The sequence below is a fragment of the Diabrotica virgifera genome, chromosome 6 (genome assembly GCF_917563875.1).
Source record: "Diabrotica virgifera virgifera chromosome 6, PGI_DIABVI_V3a".
NCBI classification, from domain to species: Eukaryota; Metazoa; Arthropoda; class Insecta; order Coleoptera; family Chrysomelidae; genus Diabrotica; species Diabrotica virgifera.
In genome coordinates, this window is record NC_065448.1 from 76,436,581 (window position 1) to 76,462,031 (window position 25,451).

The 25,451-nt window shown below is 34.0% G+C and overlaps 1 protein-coding gene across 4 annotated transcripts in view; it reads left to right on the top strand.

The window, feature by feature from the left end:
• LOC114339984 (uncharacterized) overlaps window positions 1–25,451 on the top strand; it is a 1,283,677-nt gene that overhangs the window by 1,070,875 nt on the left and 187,351 nt on the right. The window lies entirely within an intron of this gene.

Here is a 25,451-nt window from a genome sequence, read left to right on the forward strand (position 1 = left end):
CCAAACACATGTTACACTTCTTTGGCAAAATGACCTGCTTTTACCCCGAAACGATAAAAAATGCAGATGTATATTTTATGAAACACACAACGCTACACTCAAGTTTTTCAGAGAATTAAATATTTTAAACACAATACAGATTGTCCCAACAGATTTACAGAGAGATATTTTTATAAAAGCAAATTAATGTAAATAACTGTTGTTTTCACAACAGTATGTATATAGTTTTTGTGTAAAAGTTTGAGTAAACTTGAACAGAGTTGTTAATATATCTTTAAGAATGACGTCCTAACGAAATCGACTCGTGGTCTGTGGAGCCGAATTATTAAAATCCGTGCACTCAAAAAATGAAATTTACTTTTCAAAGATATGTTGCACTTAATATCTCCGGAGTTTGTTGATGGACTTTGATCATTATTTTTTTAATTTATATATACCTGTAGTTTTGTAGAGTATGTTATGTACACATATACCCACCTAACAATACAAAATGTTATGTATACATATACAAGTATATGTAAACATATATAATTTCATAAAAATCGTTCAAGCGGTATCGGAGGATTATGGCAACTAACATTACGACAGGAGAATTTTATAGATGTAAATAAATAGATAACTATTAAAAATAGGGGTTGGTGGTAGAAAGGTGAAAATTAAGGGTTGTATATATTTTTAATGGTAGGTACATAATATAAAATGAAGGTAGACAATTTTCTCCAAAACAATAAAAAAGTGGCAGGGGGCAACCCCCCTTATAACGTATGGGTGTAAATAATAGATTACCACCTATTTTCAGTCCTACAGAATATACGTGTAAAATTTCATAAAAATCGGTCAAGCCGTTTCGGAGGAATATGATAACTAACACTGTTACAGGAGAATTTTATGTACATAGAAGTAACTGTGAATTAAATAAGTAATAAAAGTGGCTAACTTTGCTCGTAATTAACCTAGGCGAAAAGTTTTTTTTTGAAAATTCGTGTAAAAATATCAGCTTTTCAAATCCCAACGCAGATTTAGTCAATATGTTAATATGGTTATTAAAATTGTTTAGAAGCCAAAAATGATTCTACTTTCGTAAAATGTTTTCAGAATGCTAAAAATGACTTCTTATTGATTTTTTAAATAAGTTAAAAATATAAGTATTCTTCTTTCCTGTGGTTTCCACAGAATTGCTGTATCATTATAATTTTCTGAACAATAACATTGCAAAAAAAGCTCTTTGTGATAAACAAATCGAATAAAATTTAAACTAATTGACAAATCGTCTTGAAATTTATTGCGCATTATGGACTGTTTGACTCAACATTTCATGCAATATCAAAGTCTTAATTTCATTTTTATAACAATTTTTTTATAAGTTATAACAATTTTTTTATTTTCGAAATTTAGTTTTATTTTGCAATTTCCGAAGTAACAAATAATCGGATCAAAATTTAAAAAATTTTAAACCTTTGCTTTTCTACTAAAAGGTGAATAATCTAAATAAGATATTTAATTACCTTATTTTTACCTGTAGCGATTTAAACGAAAAACTGTCATATTTAACCCTTATTTGTTAATTACTAAAATTCTCGTCCGAACTGTGACGGGCATTGTTGTATTTATAATGTCTTCTTCTTCTTCTTCTTTATAAGCAATTCTGCTTGTTCATTGGCGGATTGATACCTCTATGGAAGGTTGTCGCTCCATCTTTTGCGCGGTCGGCTGATACTTCTTCTGCCGATTGGTGATTTATCTCGTGCTATTTTGACCACACGTGTCTCCCCCATTCTGGTTATATGGTTGTTCCATTCTTTTTTTCTATTTAGTGTCCATTCGTTTATACACTGTACGTTACATTGTCTTCTAATATCTTCGTTCCTCTTTCGATCTCTCAGTGTATTTCCTGTAATTCTTCTCAGTACTCTCATCTCTGCCGTTTCCAGTAGTCTTTGTGTTGTGGCTGTATCGGGTCTTGTTTCTGATGCATATGTCATTATTGGTCTTACACTGGCTTTATAAATTCTTGACTTCATCTCAGTGTTAATATGTCGGTTTCGCCATATAGTGTTATTAAGGCATCCTGCCAATCTATTTGCTTTTTGTACTTGATTTCTCACTTCTTTGTCTAGGTCTCCGTAACTTGACAATGTAATTCCAAGGTATTTTACTTCCATTACTTGTTCAATACTGATACCATCAATTTCTATTTTGCATCTGATTGGTTCTTTACTGATTACTAAAGTTTTAGTTTTTTGAGATGAAATTGTCATATTGAATTCTTTTGCTCTTATGTTAAATCTGTGGACTAATCTTTGCAGACTATCTTCATCTTGGGCTATCAATATTGCGTCGTCTGCGTAGCAGAGTATTTTCACTTCTTTGTTTCCCATTCTATATCCTCTTCCTTTGTTAACGTTTTTGATGATTTCATCCATGATTAAATTGAAAAGCAGAGGACTCAATGAGTCTCCCTGTCTTATTCCGCTGCCTATATCTACAGGTTCTGTAAGTTGTCCATCTATTCTGACTTCCATCTTGTTATTTTGGTAGATGTTCTCAATAGTTTTTATGATATCTAGAGGGATTTCTCTATTATACAGAAGGTGGATTACATCCCTGAGTCTTACTCTGTCAAATGCTTTCTTTAAGTCAATCAGACATAGAAATGCTGGTCTATTATACTCTAGTGATTTCTCAGTAATTTGCTTTATGACGAATATTGCATCTGTACACGATCTTCCAGTACGAAAACCCTGTTGTTCATCTGCTAAACTTATCCTCTGATTCATTACGTCTTGTAAGATTTTAGTTGTAAGTTTTAGGGTAGTATTTAACAAGTTGATACCTCTGTAGTTCTCTGGCTGCTTTTTATCTCCTTTTTTGAATAGTAGGATTAGTTCGCTCGTTCTCCATTCTTCCGGTATTTTACCGTGTTTTATGATTTTGTTAATTAATGTTGTTAATTGTTCTGTCATTGCTGCTCCACAATATTTCATTAGTTCGTTTGGTATTCCATCCTTACCTGCAGCTTTTCTGTTCTTCAGCTTTTCGAGTGTTTTTCGTACTTCCTGTGCACTTATATTAACATCTTCATCTGTGGTAATTTCTGGTGTTTCCGGTTCTAGCATTATTTGTTCTTCCTCTGCATAAAGCTTTTTTAGATAGTCAATCCATGTATCCTTTTCTATGTGTTTTGGTTCTATTAGTTCCTTTACCTCCATTCTTTGACCTCTTATAAAGCGCCATATTTCCTTTTGGAGACCATAAAAATCATGTTCCATTTCTTTCGAAAAACGTTCCCAGTGATCGTTTTTTATTCTTCTTACTACTGAATGTGTTTCGTTTCTTATGGTCTTATAATTATCGTATGCCTCTTGTGTTTTAGTTGACATGTATTTTAGGTAGGCTTTTTTCTTCTCTTTACATTTTTCCTTCACTTCTGTACAAAACCATGGAGTTCTTCGTCTTGGAAGCGATTTATTTTTATTAATGTTTCTTTCACCAAGAACTTCCTTGGCTGAGGCTAAGATATTAGACTTAATTTTTGCCCAGCTTTCTTCGACTCCGTCACTTTCTGTGATATACATGTTGCTGCTTTTTTCCGTTAGTCTTTTTTGGAATAGGTATCTGGTGGAGTCGTCCTGTAAGCTTTCGACTTTAATCTTGGTGTATTCTGCTGTTTTGTTATCACATAGATATATTTATAATGTAATAGGTATAACTCCAAAAAACCCATTTGCAACCTGGCTGGTCAAGTGTCCCGACAAAAACCTTATTTTTCTGGACTATTGCAACTAAGAGAAGAAAGAAAGAAATTTTAAAAAAATGTTACAAAAAGAAGCAACCGAAGAAGGAAAAAGCAGTAGAAAGGAAATACAAAGAAAAAATATAGCGGTTAAAAAGCAAGCCAGGAAAGACAAAAGATACTATGTATATGATATGGTAAAAATGTCAGAAAAAGCTGCGCAAGAAAACGACCTGAAGATACAGTACAATATCATCCGAAATTTGACAGGGAAAACACTAAACAGTAATAAATAAATCAAAGATAAACAAGGAAATATAATTAAATCAGAACATAAAATAATACAAAGATGAAAACAACACTGCGAGGAAATATACTCCAAACACCAGATATAGACGAAGATAACGTAATACAGGAAATAAACATTAGAACAATTGAAATTACGAAAGAAGAAATACAAAACACACTGAATCAACTAAAAAAATGGCAAAGCCGCTGAAAGCGACAACCTACCGATAAATTTAATAAAGGCGGGCGCAAACAAATTAGTAGAAATGTTACACAAACTCAAGATATGGGCCGACCAGGAGCTCCCACAGAAATGGAACGAGGGTGTAACCATTAAGATACCAAAAAAGGGCGATTTAATAAATGCGAGAATTGGCGAGCAAAAACACTGCTAAGTGCCACATTCAAAATAATGTCAAATATCATATTGAATAGACTGAAGCCAGAAATAGACAAGAAACTAAGACTAAGAAGCAACCAAGAAGGCTTTCGCGCAAAACGCTCCACTATCGACCACATTTGTACTCTATCAGCACCTCTGTATCTTGTACCTGTACCGCTGTATATCCTGTACTCTATAATTATCTTGGAACAAGCTAGTGAATGGCAAAAAAATATAAACATAATGTTTACTTTGACTTTGACCTTGAAAAGGCATTCGATAGTATAAACAGAGAACAAAGGTGGAAGATTCTAAAACTATATGGACTACCGATAAAATACATCAACTTAATCAGACTATTTGATAAGAAATATACAGCCAGACTAGAACATGCGGGAAAATGGTAGTAGATGTAGTTATACAAAGCGGAGTTAAGCAAGGATGTGTGCTATCCCCGACATTATTTCTAATAATAACGGACTGGATCATGCAGAAAGTAAGCAATAATAAAACAGGTATTAGATTGAAATTGCATGACTAGTTGGAGGATTTGTAGTTCCCAGATGACATTTTTCCCCTAACCGAACATAGCAGCCGTAAGCAAAAGAAGCTTGCAAAATACTCCAGGGTAATGGGCCTGAAGATGAAGAAAAAAAAAAAACAAAACTTGAAAAAACAGCAACCAAGAAACTAAAATTAAAATACAAGGAAGACAAATACAGGAGGTAGATAACTTTACATATTGTCTGGGATCAACCATGGAAAAAAAGGCGCTAGTAGATCAGATGTAGAAAAAAGGATAGTAAAGGCACAATATGCACTCATTATATATTCATAATGCATTAAGCAAAATCTGGAACACACGCGATATATCAGAATTAACCAAAATCAAAATATTTACAGGAAGAGGCAGGAAGAAACAACTAGCAAAAAATTAAAAACCTTTATAAATAAATCGTTGAGGAAAATCCTAAAAATATACTGGCCAGATAAAATAAAAAACATAGATCTACGGAGAAGAACAAAACAAGAGAAAATAACAGTCTAGATTAAAAATAGGAAATGGAAATGAATTACACGGACTCTGAGGAAGGATCGAAATAATATAACCAAACAAGCACTCGAATACCAACCAGACGAAAGAAGAAGAAGAGGAAGACCTGATAATAGCTGGAGAAGAACTGTAATAAGAGATCATGAAAGAATTGGCCTGAGATGGAGAGAAGTCAAACAGAGAGCGAGAAACAGAGAGCAATGGAAAATACTTGTATAGCAAATTTCGAAAGAATAAAACAGATAAGGATGCGCTGGGAAGGGATTACAGGAAGAGAGAGAGAGAGAGAGAGAGAGAGAGAGAGAGAGAGAGAGAGAGAGAGAGAGAGAGAGAGAGAGAGAGAGAGAGAGAAACAGTACCGATTATTATCAAAATAAAATTTAATAATATACCTAACCTAACTTATCGAAAGGCTCATCAAACAATTATTAACTTTAAAAAATAAAAATTTGTCAAGGGTATATAGTGGTATTGTTAAGTATATTACAATATAACTTATTCCATCGAAATCTTCCGAAATCCATAATCTTCTTCCATCGAAATAAAATAGAAAATCTAAAAGTTTAGAAAATACATCATTCATAACTACACCCAAGAAATAAGTTTTTCTAACCTGATTTAAGAGTATAAAAAAACGAAAACAAACAATTTACAGCAAATCCTTATCGTATATCCGAGCAAAACCACCTAATTGGCAAAAGTTATAAATAGAATTTGCCTGGGTTCTACAACTAAATTTGCACTTAAACACGACCAAGGTTAAATATTTTACTTGATATTATAAGTACGTTGTTGCCAGTATAACGGATGCCAAAGCGAGCGCTAACTGTATGAAATTATTCTTGTTAATATACACGCTGTATATTGATCGGAAGTCACGAAGAGTCAAAACTATACAGAAGCCACGAGGGACGCAAATAGAATATATATATATATATATATATATATATATATATATATATATATATATATATATATATATATAATTTTAAATTAGACATTATAAACGTCAGTGAAAAATACACTTATGTGACGTTAAAAGTGTTTTTGATCGTTTGAACTATTCATAGAAAATTTGTACTTTTACAAAATGGTTTTATTTTCAATAGTACATCTTCTTTCCTTTCCTTCAGAAACTGTATCAAACTCCAATCTCAACAAACTAGTATATATTATTACAACGACATACGATAAATGTCATTAGAATATAGATATTTTTCCTTTATTCCCCGACGGCGAGCTGGGCAAATACCCAAGTAGGTGGAGGCCAATAAACTAAAGAAGAAGAAGAATAATAGACGTAAATATAACCATAAACGGAACCACATAGTTAAACTCTGTGACGTCACGGGTCGTTTGAACTATTTTAAGATAAAGAAGACTTTAAATTTGTACTTCTAAGTTGTTATGAGTTTTTGAAGCGTGAAATTTTTGAAATCTCATTTTTATACAAAACGGAACATTATTATGTAATAAAAAAATGTGCAAGTTCCCTATTATATCATACTATTAGAATTACTCTTTTTTTTTAACTATTTTCGGTTGTAAGATAGTTTTTGTGCTATGGTCAGTCGACGATCTGTCGCAATAAGGTCACGAATGGCATCAATATTTTCCTAAGACGGTGGTCTCCAATATACGCAGTAGGCTGCGTACAGCGTCACGCCGTTGGAAAATGTTCATTTTCGTTTTTTTTAATAAACTTTGAATGACAAAAACTATCTTACAACCGATAATAGTTAAAAAGAGTAAATCTAAAACAAATTCAAATTACGGGGTGAATTGAAGTGACCACCGACTTAGCAGGTTGTCTCCAATAGACGTCGTATGCCGCGTACAGCGTGTATTGGAGACCATCGACTTAACCGGTGGTCTCCAATAGATGCTGTAGGCTGCGTGCGGCGTCTCCAATCTTGGCAAAGTGGGTTCCAAGGCTTTTAAATGAAATTCAACGAACTAAGCCTGTCGAAATTTCTCAAAGATTTCTGACTCGTTACGAAGCAGAAGGAAATGCATTTTTACAGCGTATAGTGACATGCCATGAGACTTGGATACATCATTATACACTGAGTCTAAACGAGCAAGTGAGGAACGGAAAAAAGGTGAAGATTGTCAAATTAAAGCAAAAACTCGTTTGTCTGCTGGAAAAGTTTTAGCGATAGTGTTTTGGGATTATCGTGGCATTTTGTAGCTGGATTTTCTTTATGAGAGACGAGCCATTAATGCCGCTTATTATAGTAGTATTTTGGACCGTGTTCGAGCTGTCTATAGGTACAAAAGACGGGGATATCCTATACGAGATGCGTCGGCTCTTGCATAAAAACGACAGACCGCATACAGCTGCCCTAACACAAGAAAAAGTAGCGAAATGCATTAGACTCGTTGAACATCCTGCATAAAGTCCTGATCTTTCACCATGTGATTACCACATGATCTGTCCATTAAAAGATGCACTAGACGGAGCGCGTTTTGCTGATGATAATCAAGTCGAGCAATTGGTTAGATGAAATGGTCATGGTCATTCTTTTTATGAAAATGGAATACAGAAACTTTCTAGCCTCTAGGAAAAATGTACAGAAGAAAGGAATGTATCTAGAAAAATGAAGTATCGTTTAATTGTTGTAATTATAATTCAATGAAAAGTTATTAGCAAAGGTTGCTTCATTTTTGATTCACCTCTGGTATCATATAACTTTTTTATAAAGCCGAAAATTATATTTTTTTTATTTATTAAGCGCAACAGGCCTTGCAGGCCTAGGGCTAAAATGTTTACATTTCTCATTACATAAATAATAGAATAAATAACTGTGTCGTAAGCCTGCTTAAAGTCTATGAACAAAGCATATAGTACTGTTTTATGTTCGTAACAGGTAGTCTGTATTTCTTTTAAGGCAAATATTTGGTCAGTCGTTGATCTGTTGTTTCTATAACCTGCCTGGTATTCTCCCAGTATTTTTTCTGAATATTGACTTAGCAAATCAACGAGGAAAAATTTCCTGTAGTTGGCTGTATACCATTACAAAAACATAAAATCCTTTATAAAAGGTATATTTGTTAAAATCCCTATACAGGGCTACATCAAAGACAGAACTAGTTTTCGATCGGTTGACCGATCATCATCAGTGTAATCTTAGAATGTACATGCTAACCACCAAAGTAAAAATATTTGGGTAAAAACCCTTTACAATTGATCCGTCATAGGAACATATGAAGAAGATGTGATTTATAACATGGATGCATAAAATATCCAATGTTTTACGTCCGAGGTACCAATGAGCTCAATCTGACAAGTTCACATCATGGCTGTATGGAAGCAAGGACTTGCTCTCGGGCGTAAAACATTGGATATTTTATGCATTCATGTTATAAATCACATCTTCTTCATATGTTCCTATGACGGATCAATTGTAAAGGGTTTTTACCCAAATATTTTTACTTTGGTGGTTAGCATGTAGATTCTAAGATTACACTGATGATGATCGGTCAACCGATCGAAAATTAGTTCTGTCTTTGATGTAGCCCTGTATAGGGATTTTAACAAATATACCTTTTATAAAGGATTGACTTAGCCTTTTTCTTATACTTTGTGCCAAGATTTTGTAAACTATTTCTAATAGTGCGACGCCTCTGTAGTTTTCGCATAGCATTCTATCACCTTTTTTATGTATAGGGCATATCCTTGCTATGGTCCACTCTTCTGGCATTTTTTCTACTTCCCATATTCTTTTTATCAGGTCATATATCTCTTTCTGTAGTCTTTTCCCTCCTGATTTTATCATTTCGGCCGATATTTCTGTTATGCCTGGGCTTTTATTATTTTTCAAGCTCTTTATTTCGTTCTTTATTTCTTGTTCTGTGGGTATTTCTATTGCTATCTGATCATCTTCAATTTCATGGTTTGTTTCCTTTTGTACTTCGCTCTTATTTAGCAGTTCTGTGAAATAGTTTTGCCAGTTTCCCATTATTTTTTCCGCCTCATTTAGCAACATCCCTTTATCATCTCACATATATGGGTTGTTTTTTGATATCTTCTTTCCATTTTTTTTGCTTCCTGGTAAAATGATCTTATTTCTTTTTTTTTAAATTTTTCTTCTATTTCTTTCAGTTTGTTCTCGTTGTATTTTCTCTTTTTGCTTCTACATTTTCTTTTCATGATTTTTCTCAATTCTCTGTATTCTTCTCTAGTGCTTTCTTCGTCATTTGTGAGATTTTTGAGTCTTACCTTTCTTATCGCTTCTGCTACTTCTTGACATTCTTCATCATACCAATCTTGAGCAATTGGTTAGATGAAATGGTCATGGTCATTCTTTTTATGAAAATGGAATACAGAAACTTTCTAGTCTCTAGGAAAAATGTACAGAAGAAAGGAATGTATCTAGAAAAAGGAAGTATCGTTTAATTGTTGTAATTATAATTCAATGAAAAGTTATTAGCAAAGGTCGGTTCATTTTTGATTCACCTCTCGTATCATATAACTTTTTTATAAAGCCGAAAATTAGGGATTAATAAAATTGTAATTCATCATTTCAAAAAAGTAGATCCTTAATAGTCTTCAAATCCCCTTCTGACAGAAAAAACTCTAAACACGTTTATTGTTGTCGGTTCGTTTTCAAATTATCCACATAACAAGCAAAGCTTGACAGAGCTGTGTATAAGGTAATTAGCAGAAAACCGTTAAATTAAAATTAATTATCTCCAGTTTGCAGCTTATGAGTATCATCGGCAGCGGAATATCCGGCAAGATATTTATTAATGCATAAATTGTCACTTAGGGTAATTATTCCGAGAATTTAGCTACGTCACTGTCAAAATTAGTTAACTTAAATACCAGAGATTAGTTAAAGGAAACTAGATCCTAATTACTTTGAACTATACCTACACGTTATATGCGAATATCATACGTCGCGCTTGCTTGTCTGTCAAAAGTTAACGATGTTATGAAACGAACAGACAGTTATTACTTTTTATTTGATATAATTAATCTGTGTTCTTTTTCTTATTGTATAGGACAGGGGTGGCCAAGCTCCTTGATAGTACGAGCCATTGTTCAAAATTTAAAATTTTTCGCGAGCCGCAATTAAACGATTATCTGAAAAGTGTAAAAAAGGTATTTAATTTTTCCTTTCACTGACACTGTGGATTCTACGAATTTTAAACTGAAATAAAATGAAAAAATTGAAGAAAATCTTTTGTGTAAAAGGTATATTTATTTAAAACCCCCAATAAAGGGCTACATTAAAAACAGAACGTTTTCGCTCTAAAGAGAGCATCATCAGTGTTCTAAGCAAGCTCTACATGCTTAGCCCCCAAAAATACATGGGTTAAAACCCTTAAAACGCCGACCAAAAGTCTTACATTGGCGTGTTATATATTAAAAAAAGTCTTACATTGGCGTGTTATATATTAAACCCTGGCGATGGGTGAAATTTAAACAAGATATACCTCAAAGCATCATATGACTATACGTGTATGTGGGTGGTTGAGTTGATTTCTCTGCCTTCACAAAGAGAAAGGTAAAAGCCAACTGTAGCCAACAATAAATATACCTTTTACACAGAAGATTTTCTTCAATTTTTGTAATTAATGGTATACAGCCAGTTACAGGAAATTTTTCCTTATGGATTGAAATAAAATGGTTCACATCGTTGTTTCAATTATGCCAAAATTCTACAAGCAGCCTGTACTAATTCAGGATTCTTCGATTCTTCATTATCCTTCCATCTTTTTCGGGGACGGCTTACTACCGTCTCTCAAAAAACACTGTCTTTAATACTCTGTCTTCGTCTGATCTTACCACGATCGATCTCATCTTAGCTTTTATAGGAATATCGAACGATGTTTTCAGTACCACAAACAATCACCAATTCAGCTTTGCGATGCCTTCTCCACTCTCCTGTCAATCCATATCTTTGACGGCCAAATATCATTTTGAGAACTTTCCTTTCACCAGCAGCTTATTTATTTCCCGCTGATGTACAATCCATGTTTAACTTCCATATGTAACAATTGGGCGAATAATTGGCATCTAGAGTCTTAATTTAGATTGTCTTTTTAGAAGCTTAGATCTTAATAACGATAGGGAGTATAATGCTCTATTCCACGTAGCTATCCTTGCTGATACCTCTTTTTATAGGTGGTTGCCATCTGTGATTACCATGCCTAGATATTTAAACTCTGTTACTACTTCGAAGTTGTGGTCATTAATAGTTATGGTCTGCCTAACTCTTGGTCTTGAATTTTTAGTTACTATTTTTTTATATAATGTATTTTGTCTTCTCTTCATTTATTCGAAGGGCCAGACTACTTGTTTCTTCCTCGAGTTGTGAAAACACCTCTCTCACGTCTCTTGTAAAATGAGCGACTGCACTTAGATCATCAGCAAAGGTCAACAATGTGTAGTTTTGATCCTCAATTCACAAATCCCCTGTCAGCTCAGATGATATTTTACTTATTACATGATATTCCAAGGCCAAATTGAATAACAGCAGTGATAAGGGGTCTCCTTGTCTAAGTCCTGATTTTACATTTATTCTTTTACATTTGTTGTCAGTAATTTACGACATTTTAAAACACAAAAATTAAAAGTAATTCAGGTGCATTTACTGAGAGCCACAAATAATCGTTCAAAGAGCCACATGCGGCTCGCGAGCCACAGGTTGGCCACCCCTGGTATAGGACATTCCAACATGCTGTCAAAATTAAATCAATATGGCGGCTGGGAGGCAAACATAAATGTTAGTCTATGAGTTCTTAATATGTTTTAGATCATTTTGGTTGTGTTTCTGTGTAATTTTGTTTTGTACAAGAATTAATTTAACATCTTCACTGAAACAATTAATTTAAAAAGATAATATGCCTCATTGCTGTTGTGTTTTGAAGTGTCGAATGCGAAGTAATCATGATAAAAATCAGGTTTATCGGTTACCATCAGTGCCACATTTTAAGCATAAAACGACTAAATAAGTTATCATCTGAGAGACAAAAACAATGGTTAAATGCTATAAAACTTCCTATAAAAATGCCAAATAACTACTAACTATACGCTTGGAAAGCTGTCTTTACCGTAGGTTAACCCAGACCCCTTGAGGAAAAGTGGTCCTATATTATTTTCCATAATTTTTCCAACATTTTCACTGGAAGAAATAATTTAAAAAGATAATATAAGTACCTTATTGCTGTTGTGTTTTGAAGTCTCGAATGCGAAGTAATCATGATAAACTTCAGTTTTATCGGTTATCATCAGTGCTACATTTTAAGCATAAAACGACTAAATAAGTTATCATCTGAGAGACAAAAACAATGGTTAAATGCTATAAAACGTCCTATAAAAATTCTAAATAACTAACTATGTCCATATTACTTACGCTTGGAAAACTGTCCTCACCGTAGGTTAACTCAGGCCCCTTGTGGAAAGTGGACCTATATTATTTATTTTTGGGGAATCATTTGCGTGTACCTAGTACCAACATCTGTATTGTCTACCAACAACTTTCGAAAATCTGCGACAAAATGTTCGGAAAATACAACTAAAAAACTCTTAATGGTAAATAGTCCAGAAAGCCACTGCGCATCCGCTAGGAAAAATATTCTGATTCGGATTTTTTGCACAATCTTACTAAAAAAGGACCCCTTTTAACAAATTTGCATGTTGCCAGGACCAAAAGTGGGTCCAAAATTTTTTAAACGTTTTTTTTTTGTTTTTTTCTTAAAATTATTTTTCTTGCATGGAACAAAGTTTTTTTAGGGTTTTTGGATCATTCCAAACAGAAAAGGTCTTTAGTGACTTTTCTCTAAAGTTGATAGCTTTTGACATATAAGCGATTAAAAATTGAAAAATGGCGAAATCGGCAATTTTTAACCTTCAAAAACTATGTGAAAAACTGAAAATTTGAATGTTGCCAAGGTAGGTAGATAGATATTCTTTGAACATCGATTGATGAAATCCCGAAGAGTTTTTTGCAATACAATATTCAAAATTCCTTTGTTTTTTAATTGCTAATCAAGCATGCGCGACACTATTTTCCACCGTTGCATGTGTATACAGTATGGTGCAAATGAAAGGAATAAATTCGTTATTTCGTAAACCGGCGACTTTAAGGAAAAATCCCGAAACAGGTCGATTTTTATTTTTAAGTTATGATATTGTGGCATACATGGTATACTAGTGGCGTCATCCATCTGGGTGTGATGACGTAATCGATGATTTTTTTAAATGAGAATAGGGGTCGTGTGCTAGCTCATTTGAAAGGTTCTTCAATTCTCTATTTAGTAATATAAACATTTACATAATTATTTATACAGGGTGTCCAAAAATTTTTTATTAAATTAAATTATTTGACAAAAAAAGAAGTAGAAGGACACCCTGTATAAATAATTATGTAAATGTTTATATTACTGAATAGAGAATTAAAGAACCTTTCAAATGAGCTAGCACACGACCTCTATTCTCATTTAAATAAATCATCGATTACGTCATCACGCCCAGATGGATGACGTCACTAGTATACCATATATGCCACAATATCACAACTTAAAAATAAAAATCGACTTGTTTCGGGTTTTTTTCTTAAAATCGCCGGTTTACGAAATAACGACATACTGTCATGTCGGTCGGTGGAAAATAGTGTCGCGCACGCTTGATTAGCAATTAAAAAACAAAAGAGTTGAATATTGTATTGAAAAAAACTCTTCGGGACTTCATCAATCGATGTTTAAAGAATATCTACATACCATGGGAACATTCAAATTTTAAGGTTGTCACATAGTTTTTGAAGGTTAAAAACGACCGATTTCGCAATTTTTCAATTTTTAATCGCTTATATGTCAAAAACTATCAACTTTAGAGAAAAGTCACTAAAGACCTTTTCTGTTTGGAATGATCCAAAAAACCTAAAAAAACTTTGTTCCACGCAAAAAAAATAATTTAAGGAAAAAACAAAAAAAAAACGTTTAAAAAATTTTTGACCAACTTTTGGTCCTGGCAACATGCAAATTTGTTAAAAGGGGTCCTTTTTGAGTAAGATTGTGCAAAAAATCCGAATCGGAATATTTTTCCTAGCGGATGCGCAGTGGCTTTCTGGACTAAAGAAAACTTAAGAAACAATGTGGTACAAATATAAACAAATGTACAAGTTTGACTTTTGACAGTTTGTCTCCTAGCGGTTTCATAAACATCAAAGTCTTGGAATGCCCTATATGACCCTGTATAACCTAATAACCCACTGTATCAGATTTTAAAGAAATAAAACGGGGAGTGATATTCTCTGTCAATATTCGAATCTAAATTACGGTGATCCGAAAACCGTTACCGACTTAAATTCCTTCCACTGTTATGCGTTTGACGATTTTTTTATTCCAGTCCGCCCTTTCGAGGGCTTCCAATTAACCTTTTCAATTTTCTTGACGTCCCACTTACCGGAGTTCTCTCTTAGATTGACTTGAAGGGGACTAAATAGAAAATTACTCCAAATAAGCTATTAAATGTCGAGTTGTTTAGAGAAGAAATGACGCGAATGAAGATCTCTTGCTTTTTTAAATACGTAATTTAATTGATTTTTAACTGTAGTTATTTGCAAAAGAGAGATTTTCACAAATTATTGCACATACGAGAATTAATTAATTTGCTTTTTTAATTTTGTAATTAACCCATTAACAAAAAAAATTGATGGATTCGACCGTTACTTGATGGAAGTTCATTTTATCTAACAATAAAACACTGAAAACGTTTGTTTTCTATACTTCCACAAAATTTATTACAGCTATGTGACTACCGCTGTTTCGGCAGAGTGCCTTTCTCAAGTGATATAGTTTACAATGTGTTTGCCTTTTTAAGTCTTTAACTGAAGAGGTTGAGGAGTGGGGAGCTGTTTGTCTCGAGTTGGTCATTCAGAATTATATCTGTATTTTTCAGTTTATTAATTTCCATAGATTCTAAAAAAGATAGCTTAAGGCCTTTATTTTGGATATGCAGAATTTGAAACTCTTCATTGAAAGAATGATTATGATCTAGAACAGGGGTTCCCAAACTTTTTTGTACCACGCCCCCTTTTGTTGAAATGAAAGCTTCTCGCGCCCCCCCCCCCCTTTACAATAAATTGTATGTGCCTAAATAGGAATAAAACAAAAACAAATAAGTATTAGCTTGAAAACAAAATATTTATTTAATCTGCCATAATATACAACAATATTAGTTTCCATAAAATACAAAAATTATTAATAAAAGAAAAATAGATTAGGTTGGTTAGTGAGATGGATGTGCTTGCATTTTATTTACTAGTACCTATGCCTATTCGTGGCTGAGTTTTAGTAAGTGCACAGCACAAGTCACTAGCAACATCAAGTTTATTCCGATACTTTGTTGTAATTGCCACAAGTGTTGAAAATCGCACAAATAGTTACTTGAAAAAGGCAAATATAAATGAAGTGCTTCCTGTGATACACTAAGATACACTTTGAAATATTTTAACCAAATTGAGGGTTTGTCCATTAAAGTATTTGGCAGAGGAATCATGCAAAAAATCATTTGGATTTATTTGTAAAGCATCTTCTTGAAGTGATTCAGGCAGGGAGTCTATGTTGACATGGAATGGACCAGTTGACATTCTGTAAAATTAGGCTCTCCAAATGGTTTGATATTTGGATTTTCAAACTTGATCCTCCATAAATGTCCTTGAAGCGTGCTTCTTCTGAGATTGGCTCTACTTTAAAGAAATTTGAATAATTTCAGAGGTTTGCTGATATTTTACGTCTCCAAAGTTGAGTAACTAAGCCTCCATCACAATGAGTAACTGCTATATTTGAGTCTCCACCCTGCAGTTTTAGGTTAAGGCTGTTCAAGGAGTCAAAGATGTCTGACAAATTAGCCAATATTACTTGCGTACAATGTTTTTTGGAGGCCATGTTTAGCTCATTTTGCTTTTGATGTTCCAAGGTGATTACTTCATCTCAAAGGTCAAATAATCTTGCCAACATGTTTCCTTTTAAGAGCCGTCGTACTTCTGTATGAAGTAGCAGTGTTTTGTGATCACTTTCTAAATCTTCACAAAGAGTTTTAAACAGTCGATCACTTTCTAAATCTTCACAAAGAGTTTTAAACAGTCGGGTGCACTGTTTTTGTTTATGTACTTTACTACTTTAATACACAACTTTAAGACAGCGATAAGTTCATTTGGAAGGGTTTTTGCTGCCAAGGCTTGTTAATGTATAAAACAATGTATCCCAATCACATCAGCATTTTTCTCTATTACTAATTGCAAATAGCCTGAGCGAAAACCAAGCACTGGAGGTGCGCCATCTGTACATAAACTGATCAGTGTTTGCCAAGAGAGTTCATGTTTGTCAAAAAACTCGCACACTGCTTTCATAATGTTAATAGCTTTTGTCGTGGTCTCCACTAAAACTATGTAGAAAAGAGTAGCTCGTCTTTCATTCTTTCGTTTTGAATATACCAAACATAAAAAATTAACTGATAACATTCTGCTATGTCAGTACTCTCGTCTAGCTGAATAGCAAAAAATGGCAATTATTTTACTGCATCAATTACCTGGTTTTGTATGTCTTCGGTCATATCATCAATGCGGCATTTCACAGTGTTGTCAAAAAGAGGCATTTGAGATAACTTTTGCTTACTCTGCATTACCAGACACAGTTTAACAACCGGGTAATTTAGAATTTTAGAAAAATAACCAAATTTAATTTAATGTTCAACTTGCCTCACGCCCCCCCTGATATGTTCTCACGCCCCCCAGGGGGGGGCGCGCCCCCCCAGTTTGGGAACCGCTGATCTAGAAGGTGAAGTGCGTATGTAGAAGTGTCTGTTTTTCTATTGTTGAAAGCCCTTTTGTGTTCTGCTATCCGTTTGTCAAAAGTTCTGCCAGTTTGACCGATGTACGTTTTCGGACAGTCACCACAAGTTAGTTTGTACACACCACTCTGTAGTTGCTTTCTCTTTCGGCTTTTATTGTTCTTAATATATTTGCTTAAGTTGTTGTTAGTTCTGAAAGCTGGTGTTATTCCTTTCTTTTTTATGTATCTGGCTATTTTTGTTGTTATCTTGCCAGTATATGTGAGAGAGCAGAAAGTACTGGGTTCGTTCTGTGGTGGTGAATACACTAATTTCAGGGCTTTCTTATGGAGTTTTTGGTTTAAAATTTTGTTAACTGTTTGTTCGTTATAGTCGTTGTTTACTGCTATTTGTTTAATGATGTTTAGTTCTATCTCGAAGTTATTATTTTTTTTTTTTGACCAACTCGAGACAAACAGCTCGCCACTCCTCAACCTCTTCAGTTAAAGACTTAAAAAGGCAAACACATTGTAAACTATATCACTTGAGAAAGGCACTCTGCCGAAACAGCTGTAGTCACATAGTTGTAATAAATTTTGTGGAAGTATAGAAAACAAACGTTTTCAGTGTTTTATTGTTAGATAAAAAAAAATTGTTTAATTTTTTTGCTCACCAACTGTTTTTTCCTTTTTTTTTCCAAGTTTCGTTCATTCTCTCTTTGCCTTTGTGGCAATTAAATGACAGAAGAAGATGGTAAATATGTCAGATAGGAATGAAGAAACCAACACATATGAGATTAACAAAGGTTCGTTGCTCAGAATCGGAAGAGATGTGGTGGTGGTTCTTATATCTTCTTATTAGATGATCAACGCCAAGAACCTGTTAACCAAAAATCCCTGACGAGGTGGAAGAAGAACCTGATATACTTGAAAATGAAGTAAGACTGGCGATCAGTAAGCTCAAATATAATAAAGCACCAGGTCCAGATATGATAACAGCAGAAATGCTCAAAGCCATAGAAGAAACTGGCGTAAAATTACTTCAACTACTTTGTAACCAAATAGGGCATTCTAAACAATGGCCTGAAGACTGGACGAAATCTGTAATAACGACAATTCACAAAAAATGCTCCTAATACAATTTGGAGAAAAATGGCCAGTATTATTAGAGAGACTGCTATTGAAATATGTACTTGGGAAAACGCCAGGAAAATGTTTGAGGATAAAGAGACTTGGTGGTGGTCAAACGAAGTACAAGGAAAAATAAAAGAGAAGGGAAAATTATATAAAAAGTGGCAAGAAACCAAATCCGACACAGATCTTCAAAACTATATGGTAAATATCATATCCGAGAATCAATTTATGCAGGGCAGATCAACAACAGATGCAATTTTGATTATAAGGCAGTTGATGGAAAAATACAGGAGTAAAGAAACAAACGCTCATATGGTATTCATTGATCTTGAGAAAGCATATGATAGAGTTCCTCGAGAGATTCTGTGGTGGGCGCTCAATAAGAAAGGAGTCCCTTGTGAATATTCTGAATATGTAATGATTGTGAGGGATATGTATAAGGGAGTAACGACTAGTGTTAGGGCAGGTGTGGGAGAGACTGATAAATTTCATGTGAAAGTAGCATTGCACCAAGGCTCGGTGCTTAGTCCGTATTTATTCTCATTAGTTTTAGACCAGATAACAGCGAAACTACAGGGTAACAGTCCATGGTGCTTAGTGTATGCTGATGATGTCGTGTTAGTAGAAAAGAGACTTAGAACAAAAACTGGAACAGTGGAGACAAGCTCTGGAGGAAAAAGGTTTAAAACTTAGTAGGACAAAAACAGAGTATTTGCAATGTTCATTTAAAGATGGAGTTACTACAAATAAAATAGTATCTTTGGCTGGTGAACTGATTGTAAATAGCAATAGTTTTAAGTACCTGGGATCGGTATTACAGAGTAATGGAGAAATATATGGAGATGCATGCAGTAGAAATAGGGCTGGATGGATGAAGTGGAAGGAAGCGAGTGGTGTGCTGTGTGACAGGAAAATTCCAATGAAGTTGAAGGGAAAATTCTATAAAACAGCCGTAAGACCGGCTATGATGTACGGAACTGAATGTTGGGTAATGAAAAAGAAAGAGGAACAACGAATGCATGTGGCGGAAATGAGAATGCTTAGATGGATGAGTGGAGTGACAAAAAAGGATAAAATTAAAAATGATTATATTAGGGGAAGTCTAGGTGTGGCACCAATTGATGCCAAAATGAGAGAGCATAGGTTGAGATGGTTTGGTCATGTTCAACGTCGAGACGTTAATCATCCAATACGAAGAGTAGCTGACGTGGAAATTCCTGGAAGAAGTAGGAGAGGAAGACCAAAGGAGACGTGGGGGGAGACGATTAGGCAGGACATGTTGGTAAAGGGGATTAATATTGATATGACCCAGGATAGAATTGTGTGGAGAATTGCAATTAGGAAAGCCGACCCCGCATAGGGATAAGGCAGAGAGAATGATGATGACACATAATTTATATACGTACAAAATTTATTTCAGCGAAGTGATGACGGTCGCAAATTCAATACTTTTTCCCCATCAAAGAAGTGCACAACGTCCCTAAAGAAATTTTCACTTCAAAAATTTATTTCGTCGAAGCGATGACGGTCACTAATTTAATAATTTTTCCCCATCCAAAAAGTGCACAACGTGACTCAAGAAGTTTTCACTTCAAAAATTTATTGTGGACATTAAGTCACAGGATAGAATTGTGTGGAGAATTGCAATTAGGAAAGCCGACCCCGCATAGGGATAAGGCAAAGAGAATGATGATATGAAAATAGTATCAAATGCTGTACCTAAGGGTGCACATTTTTCTTTTAGATTCAATAACATTAACTCTAGACTCCAGTACTTTATTGAGACAAAATACTCGTTTGGAGCCAACTGACTGCATTTTATCCCAATGGTCAGATGGGAGTCCGTGTAGCGCCAGTTGTGGCAGAGGGTAATACAGAGAGAGGTTTAGGGTGGTGAAACATTCGGTATCGACGGTAACGGGATCGGTGTGGATATGTGTGTAGTTGAAAGACTGATAAATTTTGTACACACTTGAATGAATGATGGAAGTGAAGAAAAGTATATTAAAGTGTGTAAATATGTTTCATTTCCTTAGCTAAGCGCTCTCGACAAAAACGTCATCTTCAGAGCTAATGCTACAATAAAAATGAAAGTAATGAACAAAAAGATGTCGAAGTACAAAGTTTTTTAACTTACGTCAAAGTATAAAAAAGTACCACTAATTGGAGTTGTATGTGTGCATCATATTTTGAAATTTTGTCTGCTGTGAGGGAAAATGAAAACTCCGGATGATGAAAAATTTATTAAATCATTAATAATTGTAAAACATTAAAAACAACCACTTAAACGATACAACATATAAAATTTTGTGCATGGTAATGGGTGTCACCCAAACATTTCAAGTGATGTCTAGCAGTTGACTGACAGTGATTGACATCGGATGTTGGATTTTAAATATTTCATCTGTCCGGTGTTGACATCTGACAGCTGACATTACAAATGAAAATTATAGAAAATTATTTTACAAGGATAATTGAAAAATAGTTATAAAGAAAATGTACCTTAGATGTCTGTACAAATACAATAATAATTTAATTGTCTACAAGTATCTATTAAACTAAGGGTATGTGTTCCTAATTATTCTCATTTTTAAACAATAAATATTCATTTTTAAATTTCTAGGTAGTCAAATATTATGTAAAAGTGAAACGAAATTTCTATTGTGTATAATTTTTTTGTAGCAGTAATTTTTCTCGAGTTCTAGGTCAAAATATGGGCACAAAAAGGAAACATTTTCGATTTTTTTTAGATTTTGTTAAATAAAAAGTTAAGCACAATATTTGCGATTGTCACATGTCGTGATATTGATTCCAGGAATATCCTGAAGTGATTCTAGTAAAAAAATAAACTCGTATGGAAATCGTGCAATTCGAAACAGACCTCGCCAGGACTATTAATCTTCTACTTTTGACACTACAGCCCGAAAGAGTTCAGTTGAGCTGCATCCAAACCATTCTCTGAGATTTCTCAGCCTGGACATTTTTCTCCTACCTATGCTGCGCCTTCCTTGAATCTTTCCCTGCATAATTAATTTTAGGAGTTCATATCTGTCACCACGTGTTATATGACCCAAGTATTGAAGTTTTCTTATTTTGATGGAAACCAGTATCTTCCTGCTGTTCTGTATTCTCCGTAGTACTTCCTCATTGGTTATTCTGTCTGTCCAGGAGATTCTCAGCATTCTTCGATACGTCCACATCTCAAATGCTTCCAATCTATTGAGGCATTGTTTATTGAGAGTCCATGTCGCCACACCATACAAAAGAACAGAAATTACAATGACATAACATTTTAGTACTCGCTTTCTAAGATTTAGGCTGAGGTCTCTACTACATAATGTTTGTTTCATATTAGTGAATGCACTTCTAGCCTTTTCTATTCTAATTCGGATTTCTTTGGTATAATCGTTTGTTTCACTAATGTTTGTCCCTAAATAGTTATAATAATTCTGAACTCGTTCTATCGTCTTATTATTTACGTGTAGATTGATGTTTCTAATATTTTTCTTTGATATAACCATGAATTTCGTTTTCTTTATGTTTAGTGACAGACTCTTCACTCGTTGCAACAACCTTATCTAAAATTCTTTGTAGATATGCAATAGTTTCTGCTATTAGTGTTGTGTCATCGGCATATCTAATTTCACATATGGGTAGGCCATTTATTTTTATGCCTGCTACTTCATCTTCTAATGCTTTTTTGAATATATCTTTTGAGTATGCATTAAACAGTGATGGCGACACGACACAGCCCTGTCTAACGCCTCTTTTAATTTTTATTTTATTGGTGTTTAAATTATTTATTCTTATGATAGCTTCTTGTTCATAACACAGATTATTTATTATTATTATATCCCGTGTGTCGATGTCCTTTGTTCTCAGTAGTTTTATTAACGGATTCTGTTTCACCGTATCGAATGCCTTGTTATAATCTAGGAAGCAGACATAGATGTCCTGGTTTACATCTAAACATCTCTGTATTAGCACATTTACTGCAAATAATGCTTCTCTGGTTCCTTGAGCATTTCTAAATCCGAACTGAGTTTGTCCAATGTCTTGTTCTAACTTTTTGTATATTCTACGTATAATAATCTTTAGAAATACTTTGAGTATGTGGTACATTAGACTGATGGTACGGTATTCGCAACATTGTCTGGCGTTTCTCTTTTTCGGTATAGTCACGAATGTTAATAGAAGCCATTCTTTAGGTAATATAACTGTTCTGTATATGATATTAAATAATTCGACAATTACATGTACTATTGCTGTCGGCTATAAGTTGCAATATTTCTGTCGGTATTTCGTCCGGTCTTACAGCTTTCCCAGTTTTCAGTTCTTTAATGGTGTGTTTTACTTCACTTTCTGTTATTTCTGGTCCAGTATCTTCAACGAAATATTCGTTATCTATTGTGTCTCGGTTGTCGTTAAACAGCTGTTCTAATAGTTTGTCCATACCATCAATTTGTTTTCGGTATCCATTACTATATCTCCCTTTTCATCAACTAGTATATTTTGTTTGTATTCTGGTTTTCTAGATAATTCTTTTATTTTCCTGTGTACATTAAAGCCGTCATGTTTATGTTGTAGCGTTTCTATTTCATCACATTTTTCTTTTAACCAATTTTCTTTTGCTATGCGAATTTGTCGACGTATTTCGTTTTGTGTTTGCTGCTATAACGATTTATTTTTGTCCTTCTATACTCTTCTTTTGTTCATTAAGTTTAGTATTTCGTCTGTCATCCAATCTTTTTTCTTTTCTTTTGATTTGCGTAGATACAGAAGTCAGTCCTGATTTTTCCCAGTTTTTGTTGATATTTTCTTCATTGTATTCCCCTTCAATCTGTACGGTATTTAGACGATCGTTAATTATTCTGTGATATTTTCTCTGATTTCTGGATTTCTTAGTGCACTTATATCAGTTCGTTCTTCCTTTGCTGTTTTCTCTATTCTTTTCATTTTAATTTTCATGTGAGCTACTAAGAGATTATGATTAGATGATATATCTGCTCCAGGTTGTGTTTTGACTGCTGTAATACTATTCCGATATCATTTCTTTGATCATTATGTAATCTATTTGATTTCTCATTATCTGATATTCATTATCTCTTGGAGATTTCCACGTGTACAAACGTCTATTAGGTAATTCAAAGAACGTGCTTGTAACAATCATATTATTATCTTGGCAGAATTGTATCAACCTATCTCCTCTTTGATTTCTATCACCTAATCCAAAAATTTCCCACTACGTTACTTGTGCTACCCTTTTCAATTTTGGCGTTTAGATCACCCATTATTACTGTGACGTCACGTGATTTGGTAGTTCTCAATGCCACTTGAATTTCACTATTAATAAATTTATGTAATTCGGAACTGCCTATTTCCGGTTTGAATAACACATTTATTACAACGAAATATGCTTCTCTGAAATAATCAAATAGCTGCATATTTACCAAACTTAATTTAAATTATTTGAGACAATTACATGCCAGGATGTAGACTACTATGAAAATAGTTTAATAGACGTTCGTACGCATTTTTAAGCAGACATGGTCGTGTACATTTTAATTAAACTTTCATATAATATGTTCTGAAACAGTGGAGCTCTTGAAGTTAATGAAATTTACAAAGTTATGCCTGCAGACATGTACAAGGACTAGGGAAACTTTAATTCACTTTTTAATTTGTAAACGTGCCTCTACTTAACCATATAAATTTTACTTTAAACAGACGCAAGTTAAAAATTATACAAGAGTTAAATTTTGTATACGACTTGTTACGAAAGTTTTGCGAATAATCATAAACTTAATTCACAAGGATCTGTATAGTGATTTATACAGGGTGGATCATACGTCAAACAAACCCCTGTAGAAAGAGGGACTACCTCGTCACCATAATAAATGAAGAACGTGTAACGGTCCCAAGGAAAATATAATAAATATGTTTTCATCGTCGTATAAATATATCAAGTCCGACCTTGGTGACGAATAAATTAGACGTATGAGTATTGTGTAATCATTTTTCCCATAACGATATATTTTTCATTGCCCGGTCAAGTAGGGAATTTGTTTTTCTTCGGCGAATTATTAAAAGGATTTAATGCTTTTTCGAGACTATAGTCTGAGCTTTTGTTGACAAGAAGTTCTCAATAAGATCAGATTACCGCAGCTGGTAATGTATGTACGATCGCAATTCTGTGGGAATCACGAGAGCCTTAGCTGCTGTGGCTCTATGATTTGGATTCGTCAAAAGAAGATGTACGATTTTAGCGGGATGTGACTTAGTAACATATTTTATTGGTAGAAGAAATATTTGGTTTCTTCTAATTGGATAACTATCTGGTGATTGTCATAATGGGAGTGTAATTTCTGTGGTTGAGAGGAGAATCTTGTCTTGAATTAGGACGAGAGAAGTCAGTCAAGATCTATCTACGACAGAGTAGAGTTGAGGCGCTGACCGTTATGTTTAGTCCGCGAGACAGTTTTTTAGTTTTGTCTGCGAGACAAGTTGAGTTATCAGATGGAGTGAACTCTAATGTTTTTAGTCTGTTTTCTTAGTGAGTAAACAATGTTGGTTACAGTGAGTACCATGATAGTATGTTTTGGTGTCTAGTTCCCGTGTATTAGAAGGAACAGTTCTGTTATGGTTGTTTTTAAGAAGAAATTAATGCAAGTTCGCGGAGCGAGTTTCCCAACTTAAAAAAAAACTCTATTGTTTAAATAAAATTTTCCTATGTTCAAGTGAACAGTGTTTACATCGTTCCAATGTTGGAATGTTTCATTAACAGTCAATCAAGCAGTTACCTTTTGTAAAAATAAAACAAAAACTTTGGAATTTTATCTTCTTATCATAAAACTTTGTGAAATAGTACTTTAGATCAAACAAACGTAACGTGTTAGTGAAAAGTGTATGGTAACAAGAGTTCCAGCTGAGCTATACCAGATCTACGTTAGCTCTGGTCAGCAATGCAGTCCCAGGTCACCAGGTACTCGTAATAAACTGTTTATTTTTCAAAGATGAAAGGTGAAGTTTTAAAGGTGAAGTTTTTCAATCCTAATAGCAACATTAATAATATTGAAAAT